General features: G+C 38.5%; 1 pseudogene; it reads left to right on the top strand.

Annotated features, from left to right (window-relative positions):
* The window catches only part of LOC122147714, a 28,050-nt pseudogene that overhangs the window by 526 nt on the left and 9,457 nt on the right, over nucleotides 1-18,067 (top strand).

Genomic DNA, 18,067 nt, shown 5'->3' with positions numbered 1-18,067 from the left:
AGTTCTGAAATAAATCTCTTATGCTTACCAAGTCTGTTTAATTTGATCAAAAATACTGCAAAAGTAGCAGTGACATTGTAAAATATTATTGAAATTAAAAAAAAAATTATTTTACTTTAGTATAATCTAAAATGTAAGTTATTCCTGTGATGCCAAATTTTCAGCTGCCAGTCTTCAGTATCACATGATCCTTCAGAAATGAGAATTTTTTCAGGATTCTTTGATGAGGAGAAAATTTATTTGTTACTTATTTATAACTTATTGTTTTTCCGATGTATATCAATGTTAAAGACTTGTCGTTTGTTATCAATTTAATGCATCCTTGCTGAAAAAAGTTTGACCACAAATTGACCACAATTTTCATTTCATGTCAAATATCCAAGACCCCCAAACTGAATATTCTGTTATGCTTTACAGAGACAAGCTAATCTGTCTATGACTTCTGTGATAATAAGCTCTTATTAACTCTTCACTCTATAAAACAGCATTAAATCAATAGCTTCCATTTTGTTGGTTTTGTCATGTATTAAGGTAAGGAACAGGTTGCAGGCACTAGTTCGGCTGACTGTAAGAAACCAGAAGTGGCTACACCATGTCAGTGTGTGTGCCATAACCGAAATGCACACCCCACTTTCAGCAGCACAGCATCTAAACCACCTCTGGTTGATCTTCCACGTGAAGGTTACTTCTGCTCAAGCTACAACCCCTCTCTCAAAAGAAGGTAAGCATTTTGACCCCCCAAAAAAAACATAAAACACCATGATAAATTACTGTTGTTTGTTTTCATTGAGTGTGCTTTCTTGTTTCAGCAGTCAAAAGTGACCAGCCTAGGAAGCCAACTTTGTGTTCCCGTCTCTCTGAGAAAATTCAGGCCTCTCTCTCCAATGGAGAACAAGATGATGATTTTAAGATTGACGGGAAGCGCATTCGTACACCAGGCACAGAGCAGAAGGTACTTCTGCAAACAGCTTCTATTCCTGTGACATTATTGATCGGCTTGTTGAGTCTTGTCATCACGCTTAGTTTTTTTCTCTTTCCACAGAGCAGCAAGCGAAGATGTCTCGAGCGAGGAGTGATTTACATTGATGATGATGATGAAGAGGAGGAGCATCTGGAGAGACCAGTTCCTGGGGCTCAGAGTTGGACCATGGAATTGAACAGTGGTGCCAGAGCTGACAGCTGCCAGTCGCAGCCACAGTGTTGTGTGAGTGCACCTCAGACACATCTTTTATTGGGAGACTATGATGTAATATAGTGTCAAAAATAGCTATGGGGAGCACCGTTTGATATTTCTCCAGATTTCATCATCCAATACCATTAAAGGGATAGTTCGCCCAATAAATGTAAATTCTGTCATGATTTATTTTTTTTTTTTTCTTTTGTTTTCTTCATGAATTTATGGAACAAATCTTATATTTAGTTCATTGATAGATTTTAAACCACTTTTTTTTTTTTTTTTTTTTTATAAATAACTTGTCTTTAAGTCTTTAAATAACTTTGTTCCACGAAATAAAGAAAATCATACGGGAACAACATGATGGTGAGTAAATGATGACAGAATTGTCATTTTTAGTTGCATTATCCCTTTATCCTTACTTCAGCTGTTTAACCAAGGATGCCACTGGAATAGTATGTTATTAAAGAAATAATATTATGATAAACTTTATACTTATTAATTGATTATTAATTTTAATTTATTTAATACATTTATTTAATTTATTTAGTAATAATTAATTTTAAATAAATGAATCTTAAAAATGTAATATTTAATTGATATTGTGTTATTTTATTGTTGACCACTTGGTGGCAGCAGAGGATGGCTCAAAACTGAGATTTCAAAGCTTCATGGTGATATTATTGGATTTATTGTGGGGAGTTTTCGCACTGCTGTTGGATACTTAATTATGTGTCTAAGCAGGAATAATCTCTGTTTAATTACTATAATTTGACTAGTACTGTGCCACAACAAGCCATATGACTCCAGATTAAATGTATGCACACATAGTTGCTTTCATTCTAAATCGGATGGCGCCAAAGCAATGTCTGACTGAATGCAAAAACAGGGTTTTATAGACGTTTGAGGATGCTAGATTTGTTTTAGCTTATAGACTTTATGGGAAGGTTTCCGGCCTTTTGGATTGCACTTTGGAAATCTTCCTGACCCTTTATCCGTGCTTTGATAACCTTAAAATAAACAATTAGCACTTCATAATTTCCATCAAGCAGAAATCCACCTAATCTGGGGTTTCGAAGTGTTATTATGAAGATAGTTTGTTTGTTGTTTTTTTGAGAGAGGCTGATATGTAGGGCAGCTTAGCATCTCCATGTACTCCATAAGGCCTCTTAGAAAATCTGATCTAATGTAACAAACACCACAGGTATTCACATGGCCAGTGGTGAAAAGGAATTGGTGTCAGCGTGATCGTCCTGTCACACTGTAGGACATATTGCTTACAACTGACACAGTGGAAAAGGAGTGACTTTTGCTATGCGTTCCTCAAGATTGGTGGACTGTCACAGAGGAGGACGGCCCTGGCCTGATGGGCGGGCTGATGGGTGTGTTATGTGGAGGGGGAAGAAAGAGAAAGCAGGCCTTAGGTTTCACTCTCACCTGACACCGTTCTCGGCCCCTGCCAGTGCTGACTGACATCTTCAATGGGCTCTTTGAAGCGAGCTCCAGTTTAATTAAGAGGTTTGCCTTGCTTGGCAGTGATCTGTGAAAGCCTGGGATAAATATTGAATGGGGTTCACCTGCTGGTTACGGCGCTCTGGGGATAAACAGGTGCTTTGTGGGATTGGGGATTTGTGGGGTGGGGGCACTCCGGGGCAGCTATCAGGAGGGCTAAAGGGAGTAAAGACCTCACTGAAATGCTTCACTCGCTGTTTCTGTCTCTCGCCCGCTATCTCTTTCTCTCTCTGTCCATCTGTATGGTGAGGGTGCAGTGGCCCAGGCAGGCGGACAGTGTGAGATTTCAGTCTCTCAGGTGTCAGGCTCTCAGAGTCAGTCTGTTGAAATGCAGTCTCCATTGTTCCCGCTCACACTCAGGCCTACATCTTCCACCACAGGGTCATTGTAGAGTGCATATAATCTAGCCTCACCATCTCAAACACAGGAGCTGCTCTCTCCACACCTCACCTGGCAAACAGAAATGCCACTGTCTAACAGAACGAACCCAGCTCTTATGATGTTTTTTTCAGCACTAACTGATAAGTACATGGTTGAGTCCTCTGCCTCTTCACGTAGGAATTTAACAATTCCAGTTCTAATGTTGATTTGTCTCAATAATTCTGGTTTCTTAATGGTACCACTAAAGATTTATTTGAATCTGAGTAAGTTATAGACTCCTGCATCTAATTCTTATGTATTTGTGATTAGATAAAACAACTTTAGCATGAGAATTGAACTTTATTAGTTGCTATGAATGTTTTGGAAATCCATTAAAAAGAAACTGTTAATTAATGTTGTTTATTTGGGAATCTTTTGACTTCATTGGTCGCATTGTAATATGTGTTTATGAGCCGGTTGTTTTCAGTGAATCAGAATCATCAGCTCAAGAATCATACTTCACTGGTTGTGCTGTATGTTTCTGATTCCTTAAAAAAAAAGTAAACGGTTCATAAAAGTTGCTCACTTGGGAAATTTTTACTTTATTGATTGTAGTCTGTGTTTACATCACTACAAACACCTGGCTCATAAATTTATTTGCTCAGGAATCTGACTTCACAAGTAGAGTTGTATGATTTTGATACATTAAAACAGCTGTTTTATAAAAGTCATTCACCTGGGAATTTTTCTCACTGTATGTTTTTTACAGGCTAGTTGTTTTTAGTGAATCACAGTCATCATCTCAGGAATTGGACATTACCGTTTGTGCTGTATGTTTTTAATTAATAAAAAAAAAAAAAAAAAATTCATAAAAGGTGTTCACTTGAGAAGGTTTTGAATTCATTGATCACACTCCATGTGTTTCATTCATTAAAAGCAACTGGTTCATAAGAGTCGTTTGCTTGGGGAATCTGACTTTATTAGTTATGCTGTATGTTTTTAATTCATTTTAAAGGACCGGTTCATAAAAGTCACTTTGGAATCTGGCTTCATTGGTTGTGCTCAATGTGTTTGATGTACTAAAATAACTAGCTTATAGTCATTAGCACGGGAATCGGACTACACTAGTAGCGTTGGATGTTTTTGATTCATTAAAGAGAACCAGGACCTAAAAGTCATTCTCTTGGCAGTGTTTGGCTTCATTGGTTGCACTTTATTTTATAATTTTTTTTTTCCCAAACTCACTTTCATTTTGCACATGCTGGAACTGTTAATGTTTTGTTCTGGTTTGGGAAAAAAAAAAAAATATTATTTACTTACTCTACTCTTCACATATCCATTATGGTAAAATACACCATATAGTGACCAGCAGCTCATTTTATGTATTTGTAGTATGTGTGCTGGCCCTGAACTGTAACTAGCAGTTAGGTCCCACAAGAGCTGTGAAATGCTGTCATTGTACACCAATGATTCTAAAAAAACCCAAAGACACTTTCTCAATATCCTTGCACATTTTTTAGTGCCAGAACAATGGCCACATTTTCTTAGCAGAGCAATGAGCTGCTAGATGCATCTGCAGGTGTCTCCCCCTGACTGGAACCAGCATGCTTGGGTTAACGCTCCTACACAATGCCACACACTGTTTTATTAGGAGCCACTGTTGAGGTCTGGAGCGGCCTGAGGTGTACCTCTCTGCTCCACTGATACCAGGGCCTCACCATGAAAGAATGTGCCACTCTGCCTGAATGTGTCTGTGGCGACGGGTTCGGCCAATGGAGGCTGTTATCTGCATTCCAGGGGTGTCTTATTTGCTGTGCGGTAGTGAGAGGGGCCGAAACTGTTGCAGGCTGCATGTAAGGGATACCCTTGTGTCAGCTGTTTCCTGCACGGCTGCTGACAAGGCCTCCCATTCACAATTAGCCCTTTCTCTCCCCACTGCGATGAATAAGTAATTATTCGGTATAGGAGGCAGGATACTTGGACTGGCCTATTGAATGTGGCAGCAGCAGGTAAGGTGATCAGTAGGGCTGTAACTCTTGCTGCGAAGTCGCAACCTTAGCTGCTGCCAGCTCTCTGTTTATTTAGCAAGTCGGCACTGGTCTTTGTCCCATCGGGGGACAGTTTGCAAGGCAGGCTCACGTTCGCTTCCATTCTTTCTCTTACTGTAATATTTAATGACAAACAATGTTTGAGAAGCAGCTTGGGTAACCAGAGCTGGACCTCTTCAGTGGAGTGCAGGCTAAAGGACAGCTTGATCCCTGATGTGACGGTGTAACACACACAGTGACTTAGCATTTGCTTATGAGGGATAATCTTACTGTCACTCTTAGGAAAAGAAAAGAAGCAACTGTTATTTGAAGGACTGAAGGAAGACTGATATAGGAGATTTTATTTATTGGTATCAATATATTTAATTGTAAATGCTCATTTAGATTACCTTTGCCACCATCTGACGCTCACTGAAAGTTCACAAAACAATGAATACAATAATTTTTTACATGCATTATGTAAATCATTTTTAATAGTATTGATTGATTGATTTTTGTGTGTGTTTTATTTTTAATTAATTAACACACACACACACACAAAAGTTGTCAGTCACTCATGCCTGGGCAAAATCTTGTTGTTGAGAGGGGAAAAAATGGTACACAAATCCTTGTAAAAGCAAACATTTTATTTTGAACTTTAAGTAGGCTTTTGAATAGATTTTTAAAATATTTTTCTATTTGCCATTTACAAATTCTTTCACCCTGATAGATTTACTAATTTATTTAATGTAAACATACGTTTTGTAAGTATATGTACATTACTGTTTGAAAGTTTGTGGTAGTAGTAGTAGTAGTTTTTTTTTTTTTTTTTTTTTTTTTAGTCCTCTTATGTTCACAAAGTCGTGCATTTTGTTTGATCAAAATACAGTAAAATTGTCGGATATTGATATTTTATTACAATTTAAAGTTAAAAGTTTTTAATACATTTAAAGTGTATTCTTATGATGGCAAAACTGAATTTTTTCAGCACCCATTTCTCCAGTTTTCTTTATTAATGTTAAAAGCAGTTGTGCTTCTTAATATTTTTGTGGAAACTGTGATCTTTCAGTATTCTGAATAAAAAAGTTCAAAAAGGACATTTTGTAACATAAATACATGCCTTTGCTCTCACTTTTGATCAATTTAATTAATCCTTTCTGCATAAAAATTATAATTTCTCTCTGGAAAAATCTTTCTGACCCCAAACTTCTGAACTGTATTGTTTTATCAGTTTATTGTGTTTTAATCCATTCGGCAGAATTCTGCAGATTTTTTCCCACTAAAATCTTTGTAGAAAATAAAAATAAAAAAACCTGCTTATTCCATTTGCTCCTACCTATCGGCAATGATTAGAAACCTGATCCATAAACATACCAGGAAAGATTAAGCCCACTAATGCTCAAGGTGAAGAAATATTGACTCTGTCCAGTTCCTATATAACAGTTCCATTATTATATATTCCAGGCATAGCAGTTCAGTACTGTAGATTTTAATCACTTCACAAGCTTTTCTTGTTTTATGCATGCAGTATTTCAATAGTCAGACAATGCTGCTTTCTCCCACAGAATAAAGCAGTGACTCTCTGCTTGACACCAGATGTGTAACGCATGAGTTGTGTGTCATTCCCATGAATGGAGGGGAAAGTGGGGACACTTAAAATGCTCATTACCTTCCTCAAGATCAGGTTTTCAGTTTCACCACTAGAGCTGGCTGCAGGCAAGCATGGCCCTTTATGTGAAAGCTGCAATTAAAGAGATCCAATCAGAGGGGCCAGTAGCACAATGGCACAGTCTAAAATTACAGTCTTGCTTGGGGTCATTCTGTCTTGACTTATAGCATTTGCCTGCTATGTGAATGATTATCTATATGACTGCATACACAAAAGCCTTTTCATGAGCTGGACAAACAAGGGCTGTAGCATTGCTTCAAGTAGGTTGTTTCTCTTTGTAATGTTTTTCTGCTTGACTTGTTTTTCTTTTTTTTTGTATTTCACAGTCCTCGCCCTGTGTCTTGTTCACTCTGTCCTTGCGCCAAACCTCAAAGCAGGAGAGAGAAAAACAGTTGAAAAATCCAAGGATAACGATAAAGAGCCAAAGAGGGAAGCGGAAGGGCGGAAAAAGATCCCAAAAATCTTCTTCGGCACTCGTACTCATAAACAGATCACACAGATCGCAGGGAGCTGAAACGGACGCTTTACTCCACCGTGCCCATGACGATTCTGTCCAGCCCGAGACCACACAACCTGTGTCCATCCACCCGAAGTGTCTAATGGCCATCATGCCAACCGCAACGAGCGCTGCAAGGACTGCTGGAGGCCAAGAACGTTGAGTCGGCCCTTTCCAAGCTTACACCATGTGACACTGCAGCCCACCTTTTTTGAGCACAAGGTTCTTCATTCATCTGTCATCATTAGAGCCTCTCGGAGGGGATAAAAGAGAGTAGACTTAGACATCTCCTGGTTCACTGAGTCCAAGGCCTGAACCCTGAACTCTGTCAATATTAGTGTTGAGAGAGAAACCTAAAGCTCACCAATGAATCTTTTTCTCTTGGTTGTCCTAAAATCTCCACTTATATTTCAAGACTGTGAAATGAAAGTAGCATACATTCAGGGTGCATTAGTCCTAAAAAGCATAATGGATATTTAAAAAAGGCTTATTTTACAAATTTAACCTTTGTTTGGAATAACTGACTTTGATTTAATATTTAATATTTTTCATATGTAGAAGATATTCTATGAATATTAGAATATTTTAATTATATTTAACATTTTTTTTCTTCTTGCCATTTGTATTTAAACATATTGGTTCCAACGACTTAAAAATTGTACAGCTGTATATTATGCTAATAATGCTAATGTTGTTCAATGCAATGGTGACTTTAACCAAACAGAAGAGTTAAGTAGTGTTAAATAATAATGGTGGAAATGGTTACATTAGCATTATTTCTTCAATGCATGAATCACCGCTAATACAAAAGTTACTTTCAAACCAAAGAGGTCTGTCAGTGCGGTGAATCCAAGTGACCAACTTGAACCCGCTGCTAAATCTGTGTGGGGAGATTTTCCCCCTCAACTCAAATTCCTGACTGTGCAGATGCCAATTTGGAATGCCTCGATTTCACCCCACAAATTCCACTGAACAACAGTTATGTGGACACACCTTAACAGTGGTTTCTGTCCTGCGGTGTTGACCTGTTTTCTTTGGCTGCAAACAGCATTTAAATGAAGATTTTTTAAAGACCTGTTTTGGTGGTCCAAATTGTGGTGCATTATTAGAATGGTCCTCATTTTAGATTTATGTATGATAATGGTGTGTATATATAGCAAAAGATAACCATGGCACTCACCATTTCCACTGACCACCTACATAGTGTACAGGTCATGGCCTCTACCCCTGTTCATCTTTGAGGGTGTTGGGCCTACAGTAAGTAGTGACTCAACTCATCATGAATTTGTTAGCCATTGAATCTCTTGAATTGGATCTTGTGAACGGAGATTGGACCCACACCTTACTGTGGAAACCAAAACACCTCGTTTCCTGATCTTCACAGTGGCCTGCAGTCTAAACAGCGAGTTTGGCCACTTATTCTGTGAGCCCTCTTCTCCTTTCACTGTAACACTATCGTAAGAAAAGAAGACAAGCTGTCGACCCTGAAACGCAAAAACCCTGTGCTTTAAGGTTTCACAAAAACTAATCTCCGTCACCTAAAGCTGTGGAGAACAGTTACAGGCGATAATATCCCCAATCAGTCATACAGACCTTTTTTTGTGTGTGCAGCCTTGTCAAAGGCTTTCAAACGCACACTTTGTTTCCAGTAGTCTCTTGACCATCGGGCGGGCCCGCGTAATGATACCTATTATTGCTGTCACCACAGGTGTCCACTCACCTCTCGACTGTGTCGCGCCCCCTGCAGCACATGAAAGAGGGGAAGACCGTGCCGACAACCCTGCAACCCCGAATGAGTTGTCGTTTTTTTTTTTCCTCAGCCTCCCTGGGGCCCCATCTCTTGTGTCATGTCTTATGAGTCTTTATTCCCGCTCTCCTTGCCTTACTGAATGGCTGAAGAGCATAGGCTTTTCAGACACTTGTCATTAGGTCGCACACCCCTCAGCAGTGCCATCGTCACCTTCATAAGAGTTGGAGGACAGGAGGATCAAAACGGCACGATCGGGTTGACATTTATCCCGTGCTCTCATTGATGGCTATCCCTCTTTGAGTTATGTATGCTGGAAGCTGCCATCAGCCTTTCAGCAGCATGTTACAGGTCCAGTGAATCACGAAATCATGCACAGATGCTTCTCTTTTCTGCAGGGATACACCTGCCTAAAATAATTGGTATAAAAAACACATTTATTATTGTTGTTTAAATATTTTCATGTCTTTTCAGGGTCTGTCATGTCGGTACTACCACAATGTGCATAAAATGCGTGATCAGAACACGGTTACAGTGGGTTCATGGGCTACATCATGCCTGGGACATTGAAGGATCTTGTGCGTCTTGGTGGTAAGCTGCGGTCCTGTGCTTACTCGAACGCGTACCTCGCTCGGAGCTCATTGCAAGATGCCTGCATCGTGTTCTGTCCTTACAACTATCTGCTGGACTGGACCCCTCATTCGTGAAAGCGTAAGGCCTCAATTGCATAAACTACTATATAATCTGAGTTTTTCAGTATATGTAGAATGTAATTTAACTGCATTTTTTTAAAATTATTAGTAGATATTTTTTTCTTTATTAAGATTTAAAAATTAGTTTTCTTTGTTCCAGAGGAAAAACAAATAAAATGATTTTCATTTTTTTTTTTTTTAGACAGTGTTTTGATGTGTATAAAAAACTAGGATGGCACCAAAATTATTCGGGGCCGAAATAAGTGAAAAAGACCAAATAAATTGTACCGTACAATGACGTGACGCGATCAAATAGCAACCAGCATAGAGTGAGAGGTGCGCACTCTTTATAATGCAACAAACATGTCAGTTGTGTGGAAGCATTTAAAACCGTCAGAGAAAGACGCAAAAATCATTACGTGCACCAACAGTGAGAGAAAGTTTGCATCGCATGTCATTGATGAGAAAAGGAAGGGGGGGTGATGAAGACGGAAATGGGCCTTTTAAAAATTTAGTAAAAATAAAACTTGCAGAACGTTAAAAACATGTTTTCTAATCCAACACCGCGACTAATTGCATGTATTCTGACAGTGGCTGCACAAAACTTGCAGCGCTGTTTCTGGCTTGTTAACTAGGGTTCAAACTCAAAGTCAAAATCTGTGTTTACTCGTCAGTTGCTTCAGTCAAGTTTTTTTTTTTTTTTTATGAATTTTTACAATGCATGTGACAATGCGATACGTGCAACCTATGAAAAAAAAAAATCAGTTTGTTTGTAATTGATTTTTCTTTGAAAAGCAAGACACAAAACAATAAAAAAAGCACATTTGGGCTATTTAATTTACACAATGGTGGGAAAAAACTTGAAAAAAAACCATGTTCGGTATTCCGCCTTTGGCCCAGTGTTTCATTTTGTTCGGTTACATTTCAGTGCATCCCTAATAAATACAGTACATTTCTTATATGCACTAAGAAATTAATTATTTTATTCAACAAGGACACATTAAAAATTATATCAAAGGTGACAAAAAAAAAAAAAGACATTTGTAATGATTTTATTTATTTATTTTATTTATTTCTTTTTTTACTTTCGTATACCATTCACCCAAATAAATAAAAAATCCAGAAAAAAACCAAATGCATCACAGTTTACACCAAAAATGTCAAGCAACACATTTCAACATTGGTGATGTTAATTGGTAACATGTGGTGATACAATTGTTTTATGGAGCACCAAATCATCATAGTAGAATATGACATTGTGGTCATTGAAGCCTGGAGAAAAATCAAGCTTTTGCCATCAAAGGAATAAAATGACACATTTTAAAATGGACATTTAAGCAGTTGCGCCAGACACTTTGATATGAACTTGTGTGAAGTCACTTTACATGACCTTACATAAATTTACTAAGCAAACCCATGATCTTGGTGTTGCTAGTGCCATTTGTTTGAGCTGCAGGAATGCAAAAAATAAAAAGATTAAAACCAGATATTTTTTAATTTAAAAAAGTAATAATATGATTGTTTTCTATATATTTGATCAAGTAAATGCAGACTTGAGAAAAACTAAAAACATTAACAAAACTCTGTTAACCACCCTTAATTTTTATAGTAGTCTGTGAAGTTTTAAATAAGGTTGATGACACGTTGTGTCCATCTTAGGGTGTGATATTGAATGATTACTGTATTTATCCATATGGTGATAACTGTCATGTTGTTTCCTCTGCCAGATGGAAATCAATCTGAAGGAGCAGATTGTGGTGCTGGATGAGGCTCATAACATAGAGAGGACTGTTGTCTCCGTGAGTGAGTGCCAGTTACAAAAAAAAAAGGGAAACTCTGAACCAAAGCTCAGCTGGTTGCTGGCACGTGATGAAGATTGATTGGAATGGTGACACACAACATTTCGGCGTGATCAACACCGGCATTCTGCTAGCCTTCTGCTGCAGCCCTTGCCAAGTATGGCCCATCTTTTCTCCAAAAATTTCTCATCATAGGCAGTGGGATATCCATATTCTGCTTCGTCATGAGTAATATGTCGGAGATCTGCTTAATAGTCCAAATATTGCTCTTTTAGTTAATTATATCATGCTTCCTTACATTTATATAGCTGGGTGCAGGAAAAGCTGCAATAGCTTGGAAGAGCGTGAATATGAGTCTTCCTGCAAGGTCTGGACAGGGACAGAGATTCTTGGCATCTTCCATGCCCTTGGCATCACTGCAGACACCTTCTCTTTACTACAGGTATCCTTCCTCCATGTATCTTCCTCCGCTTTGACCAGAAGGAGTATACTAACAGTCTGTCTACTTTTTTATCTGCTCTTGGTAGAAAAACCTGGCAGCGGTGCTGGAGAAGGAGGAGCGGATCGGGCTAGTGAACGGGAGAGAAGACACGGTGCAGGTTCCCACCATCAGAGCTCCAACACTCAGTCAATGCTCAAAAGCCTCTTTATGGTGCTGGAATTTCTTTTCAGACAAAATTGCAGGTCATTATCACAAACTACCCATCATTCTTCTTACCTTACTATCTCTAGAAAGGTTTTTGGCAGTGATTTTTAAAGACCCCTTGAAATCACAATTGGAGTTTTATGGCTTCTAGTCCATGTCTTTTATGCTGGTGTACTCCTAAAATCGACAAGATTTATGTGTAAAATTTACAGAGGAACCATAAATTCAAAATAAACTGCAAGAAGTAAAAAAGTGAATTTTTTTGCTACAGATATTTAAATCAGAGACGCTATTAAAACATCACTGTCCTAATTCTCTCATACTTGCAAGTCGAAGTACAGTGAGGGTTGCTGAAATTAGACACAGCTCTTCAGGAAACTTCATGGCCAAATAAATCCAAAGTATTTTAGTGTACTTGATAATCCTTGTCTTTTTAAAAGCTTTGATTAAATCTTCTAGCACATGCTCTAGTAAGCCACATAAACCCATTTAGTTATTCTGCATTCATCTGTTAGTTTTACTTGATTTTTCTTTTTTTTGATATTATATATATTTATATATATATATATATATATATATATATATATATACCTATATGTACAGGTTTGCAGATGATTACCGTGTGGCCCTCCAGCAGAGCTTCATGTGGACCACCCAGCAGGACCTGCCTGATGCTCAAGGCTTTTTTGCACGACCCCCCAACGTCGCCGACAGAGCACCCGCCACCAAAACTCTGGTGCACCACCTGAGCTTTTGTGCCTCAACCCTGCCGTGGTGAGAGCAACTATTCTTGCTGTAGTACTTTTAAAACCTCATTTGGATGATGTCAGTATGAGTATGAATCGTAAGATGTCATGGCTGGTGATGTGTGTCATTACAGGCATTTTTCAGATCTGAGCGACTCAGTGCGGAGTTTCGTGCTGACCTCGGGCACCCTCTCTCCCATGGGCTCCTTTTCCTCTGAACTGGGCATCAACTTCTCCATCCAACTGGAAGCGAATCACGTCATCAGCAAGTCACAGGTCAGCAGTAGATATTTTAATATTAATATTTTTGTTGAAAATCATTACACATTCTTTGATAAAATTCACAGCACAGCATTTATTTTAAAATGGAAATCTTTTATAAGATTATAAATGTGCTTGCTTTCGTTTTTGATTAATTTAATGTGTCGTTGCTGAATAGAAATGGTTCATTTCTTTCTGAGTTGGATAGTAGGTGTGTGTTTTGTTTTATGTTTGCAGGTCTGGGTCGGTACAATTGGTGCAGGGCCTCAGGGTCGTAAACTTTGCGCCACATTTCAGCATGCAGAGACATTTGCCTTCCAGGATGAAGTAGGGGCCCTGCTGTTGAAAGTGTGCCACACAGTGAGGTCGAGGGGTTCTCTGCTTCCTGCCATCCTACAAGGTATGTACAGTCAGTATTCTCTACAATTAGTGCCGCCTGCTAACGTAAGCATCACTATTGCTCATACTTGGAAGTTTGTTCAAATCCTTAAGTTTAAGTATCAAATTAAGTAGCACCATTAGTGCTAAAGACATGAATAAACCAGAAATAAAATGGCAATACGATTCTGAACCATGAGTTGCTTTTTTTCTGTAAGTCATGTCAAATTGATACTGCAGCTCTGCAAAGCTGCCACTGGGAGGCCTTAGAGACCACAGCTTTGCATTACTCTAAACATGCTGATGCTTTCCATAAAATACTATAAAAATATTATCTGCATGCTGTGTAGGACTGTGGTTGTTGTCTGACATTCCGGTAGAGGATCCACTAAACCATAACACAAGAATTAACTGCTTCAGAATTCAATAGCAGTGGTCAGACGATGACCATATGAGCTCATATGTAGCCGTAATGCATTATGGATAATGAACGAAACCTTTGAGTGCTGGCTCGCGGTTTTTCTGTATCCCTTTTCAGGTAACAGTTTCAATTATTGAAAACCCATTAAAAAATACTTTGTTCCTCATTGTTTGATATGTTTAGCTCATGAATAATTCAGCCCTATTCAAGCTGCCTGTCATGATGTACCCTCAGAGAGGATGGTTACCTTTCTTAAATATCTGTGTGTGTGTGTGTGTGTGTGTGTGTGTGTGTGTGTGTGTGTGTGTGTGTGTGTGTGTGTGTGTGTGTGTGTGTGTGTACATCTTTATGTTGATCTAAATTTAGTGTACAATTCCAATATATTTCATCCAATATATTTAGCATATCAGGATCATAGTATGCTTCCCCAACTTTAACACAACAACCAGTTTCTTTATATTGTGACCACATAAATTCCCTATTGTAGATCATGTCCATGTATGAATTTTCCATGTGGATTAAAATTTAATCTGGAAACTGAGCAGTTTAGGGACTCATTGGAGACTGTGGAGGTTCCAGACACTTTTCAACACTCTTGCTTGATCCATACCTGTCCACTTCAAGGGACCATGTGTATCTGTGTCTGCTCTGGCTATTTGTTCCCATGACACCAATTGTGCAGTACCACCCTCAGGACCCTCAACAATATCATTCATAACTCATACAAATAGACACGCAAGCTCTTTACGGTTCTCAAGGTGTGGTTTTGCAGCTTCCATCCCGTCTCAGTTGGACCCTGTTAACCACATTGCTCCATGTTTTCTGGCATGACCTAATGACAAGAATGCTAAACAGCTGGGAGGGCCTGCTTATTAAATGTGGGCTAGGAAAGGTGAAAAGATCTTGTGGAAACGCAGGATGCTTTTAAAGCAGATTAAGATCAGGGCCATTAGAACTGATGTCGCCAACCTGTCTGTGTGTAGTATCATCTAAGCTGGCACCTGGCGCTTGAGGTGGAAAAGGAGGGGTTGGTGGATGTATCTTTACAACTTGCATCCTCTCAAAGTCAAAGTGCGTAGGCCATGAGCTCCCAAGGCCTCTCAGCATATTGGCTAAAGTCTCAGCAGTATCAGTAAAGGAACTATAGCACATGTGATTTAAGTGGTTTCTATTGCGGAGATGCATACTGTATTTCTTTATTTATTTAACAATCTAATGTTTTTTACTTTTATTATAAATTACACACACATATGTATGTGTTATGTGTGTGTGTGTGTGTGTGTGTGTGTATATATATATATATATATATATATATATTATATATATATATACACACATATATATAATAATAAAGTATATTTTTTTTTTTTTTTTTTAATTTTTATAATCGCTTATTTTTATATATTAGCAGCAGTCCTGAATCCCACCACTGACGTTTCTTTTTTCGGACAATTCAAAAGTTAACTTATTATCTGGAGGTAGTGAGATTGCTCTGCTCATACTCTGTCCATTGATCACTAAGTTTCAGATGTGTATTAAAGTAAATTTTAATGTGCTATGCTGTCACACCACTGAAAAGTGTGTAACTCTCTTTCTTTAAGCTGTCCATTAGTGAGGCAAGCCCTTATTCCAGCTATAGCTCTCGACTAGATAACAACAGATCCATACTTCAACTCATCTTGTTCTTTATCTGTGGACTTCAGTTCTCACTGTTGGCCTCACACTAATGGCCTGCTCCGCGTCAGCGCTGAAGAGTGTGGGTGCTTGCAGGCAGGTGGCAGGGGCTCCACTCTGCTCCGTCCTTGGAGTGATCATCGTCACTGATATTTGACAGCTGAATTATTTACAACAGCTACACACTTTCTCCTGCCACGACCAGGGCCCTATGTTTCATTTATGCCACACTACAACCAAGTGTGTCCATTATTTAGAGGACTTTTGCAAAGAAAAAAAAAAACAGCAATGTGTTGCCACATAATAGAATGGCGTCAAGACTGGAGGAAAATAGATAAAGAGCAGTGTAGGTGGCAGAGGAAATGAGAGCAAGAGAGAGAGAATGCACAGAGTTGTGCCTCACAGTGCCACCTCGCCACAATGTCCCCTCAGAGAACTGCATCCAGTCGACTTAATCTAGCATGGTGATGCATATATTTAGTCGACTAACAACAATGAATTATTCATCTTTTGTGGCGCCTGCGGATTTTCGCTGGATAGTCTTCACTCCACTTTTTTTTGACCAACAGCTTCTTTAAATGTTAACCTGTTCTTGTGCAGACATCTCTGAGATGTGAGCCTTGTCTCTTTACTGTCAAGGGGAACAACATTCATATGTACACCAACAGTCTGATTATTCTCAGAGTAAGGATTCACTCAGATTAAGATGGTTATTTTATCAACCCCACTGACATGCCACTTGCCCTAATTTTGTTTATTTTGTTATCGCATCTGTCACTTCTTAATAAATATAATTGACAATGTGAATGTGTCTAATGTTGATCTGTTGCTGATAATGCTAGTCTTCCGCAGAGTTCTGAAGATGTGAGATTCAACTCTGCTGTAACGGGGTCTTGAATAAGACATGAGAGTGGGTCAATGCTGTTGTGAGCTCCCAGCCCTCAGGAGCAGTGTGAGAGACAAGGTGTTAGAAATGGGGCTGCATACACTTCATACATTCATACTGAAGGTTAAATGTAGCCTTGTACTTTGTTGTCAGGCACTCTCACACTTCACTGTAATATTATCATTGGAAATCATTATATTAGTACTTTAAACCTTTTTTAATCTGAGATTAAGCAGTAATTCTCCAGATGTACACAATTTAATGACGACATGAGGTTAAATGCTTCTTATCATTTGTTGGAGCTTATTTGGTACTAGTGTGTATGTGTCGTTTTTGAGCATGCCATCTGATTGATGGCACTGTCACTGACCTCAGAGAGGGATGGTGTAGGGTCACTTTTGCCATGTTTGTGCACCTGAGCCTCAGCCAAGTGTGCAGATTGACATTTTCATTCTGCTGTGTCCTGGTCTAGGCCCTGTGGAAACAGCGCTGCTCTTGTCAGATAATGCCTATGAATTAGGCATGAAGGCCATGTGCTCATCTCCACCACCCCCACAAACTCCCATTCCTTGTCCAAACATCTTAAAACACAAGTGCACATTTCCAGTGGCTAATTTCATTTGGCAGCACTGGATCCTGTCCATTTATTCCGTCATTGTTTTATTTGTTTTGTTTTGTTTTGTTTTGTTTTTTTAGATAGATCAAATGTGAAGTGCTATCATTTGTTTTGTATACATGAAAACGTTTAATCTAAGTTTAATTAATTTGTAATACAAATTCAAATACCAGACAAATATTCTATTCAGAATTGGATTGACAAAGTAAAACTAAATATGCAAATTGTCAAGACAAAATTGAAATGTTCGCTAAAACCTTGTTTGCAAGGTTTTAAAAATTGTGATAAGATGGATGGATGGATAATTACTGTAGATGTGATGCGTAGGTAGGTAGGTAGGGGGATACTTTAGATAAGAGATAATATGGATAAATGGGTATACAGAATTGTATTTAATATCATATTTAACATCTGCATAAACTTTCAGTTCATCTTCCTGTGGTCAATTTAATTTAAATTCCATCTCACAAATTAAAAAGGAGCCAATTCTTAATTTCAAAACTTGAAAAATGTGAAGTCTGTAATGAGTCTTTAGAATTAAACAGCTGGTGATAATCTTGATTTTCTACCTTACTGCTGACTGGCTCATCTTTTGTTTTTTTTTAAACTACGGCTCTGGTCTGTCAAGATGAGGGATTTGGAAAATGTGCCTGTAATGAAATGACTGCGTAGAAGCAGACATAGAGTGATATTTACTCACAGTGTCTGTGAGATAAAAGCATTAGGACCATTACCTTTTGAGCCAAGGGACTCCTGGAGTGGCACTGTATTGTATTTCCCCCGTTTTTATAAGGGCTTACAAATTACAGCTCTGGAAATATAAACAACAAGTTTATACAAGGAGTCTTTGTGCATGCATGTGTCCCCGTAATTTAAGGGCCACTATTTTATTATCAGGTTACCCTCAGGTCATCATCAGGTTACACTTCAGACCTGGCACAAATTAATAACGTTGACACTTAA

This window comes from Cyprinus carpio, chromosome A15 (genome assembly GCF_018340385.1).
Source record: "Cyprinus carpio isolate SPL01 chromosome A15, ASM1834038v1, whole genome shotgun sequence".
Lineage (NCBI taxonomy): Eukaryota > Metazoa > Chordata > Actinopteri > Cypriniformes > Cyprinidae > Cyprinus > Cyprinus carpio.
This window is presented reverse-complemented; position numbering and strand designations above follow the sequence as displayed.